Below are 7,047 nucleotides of genomic sequence, written 5' to 3'. Positions count from 1 at the left end.
GCCCCAGCCACTCTCCTGGCTGGAACTCTCAAAGGAGCCTCCTGATTTTAGTCCTCTATCCAACAAAAAATTACTGTGGACAGAGTTTTCAAACTCTGTTATCCAGAGTGCAAGTGTGAACTCTGGTATAGACCTGAGGACATCTAAGGTGAAGGTTGGCGTCTGACCCCCAAAGGAAGAGGAGCAAAAGCACAAGCCAGCACAGGGAGGTGCAGTGGGCACCTGAGGAGCACAGGCTGACACACACTCACTCACTAACAGCACTGGCTGGAGCTGCTTTCAGCAGCTTTTATTATGTTTCACACTGTATCTTTGATCCAAATGTATTTTTCTTCGGCAAAAAGCTGTTTATACCTCCCCTAGCACACATGCAGGAGGTGTATTACTCTTTTCTGCAGATGATTTAGACAGTTCTCTCCCCTGGCTGCTCTTGATGCTGCTGGTTCACTTAGACGCTTCATCTCCCACACACTGTCTCTAAATTATTTGTATTTTTCAGTGTGCCCCGGAAACCTTGCTAAATCTGTCTTTCAGATCAGGAATTCAGTTCCACCCAGAAGCTGAAAATATTTGACAACTTTCAGTGTTTTTTCCTTTTCTTTAGAACTTAAAAATACAGAACCCTGTGAAAATGAATGAGAAGCCCTGCTTATGTAAAGCTGGTAGAGCTTTGCTGCACATTCAGATTGTATTTGAGGCAAAGCTTAACAGATGAGGTTTTGTAATTCTTCATCCCTCCTTCTCTTCCTTGTTTCCCTGTAATGGATTTTGATTTATTTGGTGATGGGATCAGACTTCTCTCCTCTGTATCATCAGGAACCTTCACAAGTTTTCTGCTAAGGGAAGGGATGGTGAGATTTGCGTTATGGTTTTTTGTTATTTTCCTTCCACTGCAACTGAGATTTGAGAGACCCTGGTAAGGCAAAAAATATTTTTTTCTAGATACAGATCTATAAAACTATAAAAAGATATAAATATGTATATGTGTACTGATAAGAATTATATAATACATTATATCAATAGCTGGAGGTAAAGAAAATTGTTTTCTACCTAAGACTATAAATGTGCTAGGCACATTTTCTCAGCTGAGAAAGTTCTTTCTGTGTATTTTTATCATTGGGCATTCTTGTCAGAGAAAAACTACCAAAAATTTTAATACACCCTGGATTCATTAGTGGTTGGTAACGAATCTATGATTCTACAAAATGCCTGTGAAACAAACACAATCTCTTCACAGGTTTTTCTCTGTTAATAGTCTTCCTATAGCTACCCTAGGTCAATACGCATTCATCAAACATCTGTCTTTACTTGCTGGCAAACTGAGCTAATAATACACGCATTAGTTGTGCTGTACCAAAGCTGAGATGTGTGCAAGCTTGTACACGTGTTTCCCAGTAGAAAGGGAAAAACACTTAGGCTTACAATAGATGACTTCTATTTAGCTTACTTATTTTTATTCTGCGTGTATTTCATTATTATTAGCAACAACTTTTTATCAATGTTACCATAGAAATGGAGAATGCTAATTCCTAGAATCATGCCAAAACTCATTTTCCATCCTGTTTACTTAGTTGCTCCATTGCAAACAATGCTTGCTAGATAGCTGTGAATAATTCAGAGCAGCTACATTATTCGGCCAGTTTATTTTTGTGTGCAATATCCTTCCGTTTCAGCAATACATTCTACGTGCTGTTCTGGAAAAGAGTCTTGTGAAACTATGCTGAATTTTAAAGGCAAAACCATCAAGGAATTTCTGGGGGGAGGAGGGGAAAACACTAACAAGAATCCTTAAGCTTAAAGAAAAGGAAGGACAGGGCTGAGTAGCTCTTTTCTCTTTGAAAGCCATTTCGTACTAATTCATACGATGTGTTTCTTCAAACCAGTACACATATGTTTTAATGGAACTCAGTGATCATTAGGCATAAAACATGTACTCAGTTGCTGCTTAATGTTTCTTCTGAGAGCTCAGGCTGTCAGTAGAACTTAAGGCACTGCAGCTGTATCACCTACAGCCATGTAGAACCTGAGTCATTTAACCATAACATTACCATTTATTTAATTTTGACTAATTAATTGCTGGGGGAGGGGGCAAGAGATTCTAGAACAATCTAGTAACTGCTTTTGTAATGCAGCAATTAGTTAGAAAATTAACTCTCTTAAAGTAACATCTTGATATTCCATAATTAATATAGTTAGGGCACTCCACTATGATTCTTAAGAGTTTGTAAATAATAATTTCAAAATATTCCTCCTGTAACAACTGAATCCAGTTTAAAAATCAACACATTCTTTCTGCTTCATGCATCATCATCAGCTACTGCAAATTGCAAATGTCCTAGAATCAGAACTTAGCAAGCAATTTTGTTAATGTAGCAGAAGGTGGAAAAGAATACAATTTAGTCTTTCACAGCAATATTGACTCTTGTTTGGCGCTGACAACCCTGCTCATGCTTCATGGTTCTGCACAATTGGAAAGAGACAAACAAATCAGAGATTTACAGCATCTTTTACACGGTACAGTATTTTTACATAGCCATCCTCTTGATTTTTCTCCCCCCAACACATACATTATGGCCATGAATAAAAAGACAGAACAGGAAGAAAGGGAGAAATTGTTACCTAAGTGTAGGCTCCTGAATCTGTCTTCCAGCATTGTGAATAACAGCATTGATTTTATAATGCACAAAGCACTTCATAATTCCTGTGGTCTATGTTTACAGATTTGCTTGCCTGTTTTCTATCATCTGCCTGTTTCCTTACAGCCTGTGTAACTCAAAAGTGAATCTCCTCTTGGTATTGGATATTCCTTTTGTTTCCTTGTATGCTGTAAACAGCAACAGCACCTCGGAGCTGAGTGTTAGCACAATATAGGTAGTAAATAACTGATTCAGCTCTTAAAATGAACTTCACAACTGACAAGTTTCTGCAGAAAATCCTGCATTTCCACCCAGTGTACAGCTCCATTTGTAGCAGCCCCATCTGGAGACACGGCAGGGTCACAGGCACTAAATCTGCGCCCACACTGTGTGTTTGAGCACACAGCGGTTGTGCTCTGTGATCCAGCTGGGGGTCTGGAGTGGTTAGCCATGGTTATGTCCAGTTTTTGCACCAGGATTGTGAGTGCAAAACTATCCCTAATGTCATTGAACACCTCTGCCTCAGAACTGCAGAGGCACCTCTCAGTGTATTAGCCTTTTTTCAAAGCTCTCCACCTGGGAAAGTCACTGCAACAACAGCTCACCTTTAGACATTATGGCTGGGAGTTTCCACATCCTTTCAGCCTTTCAACCCATTTTTGCCCTGCAGCATGTGAGTATCTGTCTGTGTAAGCAAAGTAGCAATGATCACTTCGATCAGCCCTGGTACCAGCACTGCCAGCCCTTCTCCCACCGCACACAGGAGCACATGCCATAAATATGGAGTGACTGCAGCCAGCCATCTGCAAGAGAACCAACATTCAGCTGCGATAAGCAGGTAATGCTTCTGCAGTCAGGGTTTTTCAACTGTGGTTTCGCTTTCCACTTGAAAAGGTTTTGATCAAAAATGCCAGTTTTTTAAAAAAAAAAATCCTACTTTTCAGTAGATGTGTTATTATTAAAGCTTCATCTTTTCTCTGCTGTCTCTTCATATGTCCTCCTTTAAATTAAAAAATGGGCAACTCAACCCAAAGTTTCAAATCAAAGCAAAATTATTGCTGCTTGTAAAGATTGTTTTCATGTACATTACTAATATTTTCCATGTCCTAGCTATGATTACACCATTCACAAAATGTTTAGAAAAATGTGTATCAGTTCATATCAATAAGGATGGATTGAATTTGAGTGCCTTTATAGTGCTGCTGATAAAATTCTTGCTTGCCAGAACAGAGTGTGCTGTAGTAGCAGCACTGTTCAGCAAGAGCATATTTGCACATGGTGCAGCTCGAAGCAGAAATCTGCTTTCTCCTGACAAGCTCTGTAACATCTGTGAGAGATAATGGCAGAAAGGTGGAAGATTTAGCACCCTTTGTCATGTTTGTCCATTCTGTGATAGCTGATGTCTGATGCTTGTCTTTGAACTCTGTTTCTAAGAAGAATGGGGTGGGCTAAAGATCTCTGCATCTCTGACTCCTTTTGATTAATCTCATTTCACTGTGGCCAGCTCTGTGTCAGTGTCAGATAGCCACTGCCTGCTGCAGGCAGCCCCACCTCCAGGTTTCTCCCTCCTGTGCCATTTGCAGCAAGTGACCCTGCTTCTCCTCCCTCGCTCTGTGCACATTTGGTGTTATTTTCCTCTCCTGCAGATCTGCAGAGCAGCACACTCCTTTACTGAGCCGAGCTCCCACCAGGCTCTGAGGAGCGCCCAGTCTGACTGGTGCCCGTGGCTCTGCTCTCACAGAACAAACTGCAGGATCGGTCCAGCTGGGAGAACCCACCCACGCTCCTCCAGGGAGCCCTAGGAATGGGGGAGAAATGTGGGCTGGGGGTCTGTAAAGGGATGATTAATTCTGGTGCATCTCGGGAGGCATAAAGAGCTGCTGGCTTCATCTTCAGGAATGGACCACAGGGACTAGGACACACCAGAATTTTGTTTATTTCCACACTGATGACAATTTTAAAACTCTGTCTTTAATGCTGCCTGTGAAGTGCTGTCCTCTTGAAAGAGTATGCTCTTACTGGAATAAATCACACTTTCTCTTCCCCTCTGTCAGCTATTAATAGTGGTAAATTTTAATTGCATATGTAAATAAAAACACTGTGTACTCATTAGTTTAAATATGTTTTTCATTAGGCAAATGAAATGCTTATTGTATATGATGCAAAGCTAAAAGAAGAATGTTAACAGCATTGAGCAGTTTGGGAAGTATAGTGACTTGAATTTTTAAAGTTCCTTTATAGGATAAAAATAAACCATATTTTAAGGGATTATTATGGGCAAATTTGCACTACAGGCATCTTGTTTCTGGAAATGGAAAAAAACTCCAAAGTTAAGTGACAGAAGCATGGGCATGGTGTCAAGGCCAATACCTTAGAACTTCTACTAAAAGGGAGACATAGCACATAAACTTGTATTACTATTTATAGCATTGGCTATTTTAGAGATGGTAACTACAAGGCGGGCAGCATTTTTCAGTTTCTATTTAGAAAAATCCTGACATGTCTCACATTTTGATATCTTGGAACATATTGGTCCCAAATTACATCACTTCTTCATCGTTAATTTTCAAACTCTTGGAACACCACACTCCAAATACACTTTTTGCTATTTTTAGGGGCTATGCAATTATAGTCAAGAAGATATAATTTTTCAGTTCAGTAATCCATATTTTCAAGCTTGGAGTATATTTATCTACCTACGAGCTCATAATTTGTTTCCTTTCTATCAACAAAATACCCTGAATTTCATAACCAATTTACTTCTAAACCATCTTTTCTAGCTCCTTCCACTGTTCTGCTCACTGTGAAATGAGAGAAACCTTATCACAGAGACATTTAGTTAATTAGTATAATTTTATACAAAAAAAATGGCCTCTAAACACTCCAGTATTAGTGAAAGGATGCTCTGAAGGTGTGACTTCCTAAAGTTATGGCTCAGAACAGTTTAACGATCTCCCTTAATATCCAAACATGTGTTTCATGATTATTATGAGAATATAAAATCCCTCTCCCTGCAAAACTCAGAGCACCAAATACACTTTCGTCTCAATTGCTTGAGTAAGAGAGCCAAGATAAAAACCATTTTTATTTTATAAATATAAGCTTGAATATCCTTGTCTCATCCATGCTTCCTCAGTTCAAATTCTATCAAACTTTTATACTGGAGCTCAGTAAAATATTTATATGCAAGATGTAGTGAACGAAATGCAAGGGCTGGCTAGAGGGCAGTCTCTTGGAATTAACACACAGCAGTCTAAAAAGGAGTGATAAGTTAGTCCTCTAGATCCTTCACGTGCCAGACTAAATTGTAGCTAGCAGTACACATTGGCAAGAGAATAAAGGTGACAGAGATTCCATTTTGTACAAAAAGTTACTGCACTTGACATGGTTGAAAACATATTAGTAGATTTTAAGACCAAAAAGGGAGTGTATGATATCAAACTGGACTTGCTATATAAGAGAGGCCAGAGGTTTTCACCTGCCAGTGCCCTAAACAAGTTTATCAATTCTGGCTGAGCTAGAGCAAAGTTTTGATGATGATATTCAGCTTGGCCATGGTGGAAAAGCCATGGACCAAATAATCTCTTTTGAATCTTCTTGCAGAAAATGTTTAAAAGCTCTCATAATTTAAAAAAGAATGCTCTGTATTTGATTTTTTCATTTGTCTGGATCAATCTTTTAGTCATTGCATCATGTATTATTTTATCCTACCACTGGACCATCTGAGGAGAATGGAGATAATAAAGTTGAGGGGGAAAAGATAGAGGTTTTGTCAAACAAAACAGTTTGAGTTTTGCTTTAAGAGATTTAAGGAGGCTGTGATTTAATACATGATGATATCTCATAATATATAATAGGTCCTGACCTTCATTATTCTTACTGTTCAGAACAGAAGTTCTCCTTGATCTATAATCTATATAGTGTTTTTCCAAAGTTGTAAATATTCACAGAAAGTGCTTATCTTTTACAAATGATTGCACTGATCTCCAGATGATTCCTTTGATTCTCACCCTGCCTCAGATCCTCTGAATGATTTCTCATGAGGTTCCCCTCCCTCTCACCACTGAATTTCTCTGGGTAGGAGAAGATGTACTTCAGAGGTGTATTTAATAATGTACGTGGATATCTTCACACACTGACACAACCCACTGCAGCTTTTAACAGCTCCTTCTTCAGGTTCCTCAAGAAGCTTATGGCAGAGGTGAGAAATCTGAGGCTATGTAACACTTCAGTCCGTAGTAAGCTCTCAAATATTTAAATTGTAGATACATCTAGACTGAGTGTTTTTAATGGTAAAGAGTAACGATATGTAGGTAGATGAGGAAACGCAATTTCTGTAGAACTCCTCCAAAACTAGCTTATCACATTTTATCCACATTCAAATGTCTTATCTGAAACTTGGCTCAGCAGG

General features: G+C 39.0%; 1 long non-coding RNA gene across 2 annotated transcripts in view; it reads left to right on the top strand.

Annotated features, from left to right (window-relative positions):
• The first annotated feature begins 13 nt into the window (after positions 1-13).
• The window catches only part of LOC108449657, a 29,535-nt gene continuing 22,501 nt past the window's right edge, over positions 14-7,047 (top strand). Inside the window, exons 1-2 of one of the 2 annotated variants that reach the window (XR_001865915.1) lie at positions 14-916; positions 3,307-3,474. This is a non-coding gene — a long non-coding RNA (uncharacterized LOC108449657). The remainder of the gene's footprint in view (positions 917-3,306; positions 3,475-7,047) is intronic. The other variant, XR_001865916.1, reaches the window with a different exon arrangement.

This window comes from Corvus brachyrhynchos, unplaced genomic scaffold (assembly GCF_000691975.1).
Source record: "Corvus brachyrhynchos isolate BGI_N302 unplaced genomic scaffold, ASM69197v1 scaffold279, whole genome shotgun sequence".
In the NCBI taxonomy this organism is placed as follows: Eukaryota; Metazoa; Chordata; class Aves; order Passeriformes; family Corvidae; genus Corvus; species Corvus brachyrhynchos.
Note: the sequence above shows the minus strand (reverse complement) of the source record. Positions and strands in the feature narration are given on the sequence as shown.